The following is a 1,270-nucleotide window of genomic DNA, read 5'->3' as shown; positions in this document are numbered from 1 at the left end:
TGTCTGAGAACTCCACACTCCAAGCTTGGTTCCTTCCACCCTCCTCAGCTTCTTCCCTGCCTCTTTATGGCACTCTGTTTCTCTTGCCTTCTCACAATATCTTTTCAATCCTTTAAGAAAGTCCTCATATCCTTCAATTTCTCCTGGCTTCCTTCTCTCCACCGCCTCATCTGACACACCTGGCTCATGTTTCCCTGTCCCTCTTTGTAACACCCTCAACTATTCCTCTCCCTGTGGCCTCCAGGGTACTCTGCATAATTCTTCCTCATAGCCCTAGCCCTCCACAGTGCCCAACTGCATCCTCATGCTTCTGCAGTCCCTCCTTCTGCCTCTTTTCAAGTTCATTCTCATTTAACGCCAAAACCTCCAACTTATAAGGACACTGTGTCTTACTCTGCCACTACTTAAACTGGGTGACCACACAGCAGATTATTTGAGGGCCATGTTAATTTTCCAGGGTTATGATTTTATAAAGATGGAACCATGTATGTTCAGCAGTGTTTGTATCTCTGCTGTGGAAAATCCACTTGAATTCCTGGTGCAACCTAGACCTGCCTCTCCAGAGTGTTTTTGCTGCAGTTCCAGACAGTGCTGGCTCCTCACTGGCTCCTCACAAGGGTGGAGCTGGGGTTTTTTTGCACCTATCCTCACAAACCACTCAACCTTTGTAAATGTTTTAATGCTTATTGAAAATCAAGTATTGTTGTACCTCATAATATCAAATGAGAACAAAACACATTGATCACAGGAGTATTAAAGCCAGGTATTGTGGTACCAAACTTATCCCAGCATCAGGAGGTTAAGCCAGTAGGATTGTTGAGAGTTCCAGAATTTTCTGGGCTATAAAATGACCTCAAGGCCAGCCAGAGTTTCCTCATGAGTCCCTGTCTCAAAAAAAAAAAAAGACAAAAAGAGTATTAAAATATAAAATAGTGATAAATCCCACCACAGAACATCCAGTTGTTTAGTGATTTGTCCTCTGCCCCATGCCCAAATGAGCACTCAGTAGTGGAGCCTTGGGACCTAAATGCAGCCGTGTTTTAGAGCCCACCCGGACAGGTGACTAGCCCAGGAGCTCTCTCTCCTGCCCGTTCAATGTCTTTATGGATAACTAAATATTCCAGAATGGAAGTCAGTTCTGTGTTTGCCAACTAAGGACATGATGCTCCTGCATTTATAGAACAAAAGTGAGGTAAAATCAAAGTAGTAATTTAATGAGTCTATCATCAATCTGTCAATTTTTAGAGCAAAAGACTGTAAAAACACTCAG

This window comes from Octodon degus, unplaced genomic scaffold (genome assembly GCF_000260255.1).
Source record: "Octodon degus isolate 3935 unplaced genomic scaffold, OctDeg1.0 scaffold00124, whole genome shotgun sequence".
In the NCBI taxonomy this organism is placed as follows: domain Eukaryota; kingdom Metazoa; phylum Chordata; class Mammalia; order Rodentia; family Octodontidae; genus Octodon; species Octodon degus.
The sequence above is the reverse complement of the archived record's forward strand: the minus strand, read 5'-3'. Positions refer to the sequence as shown.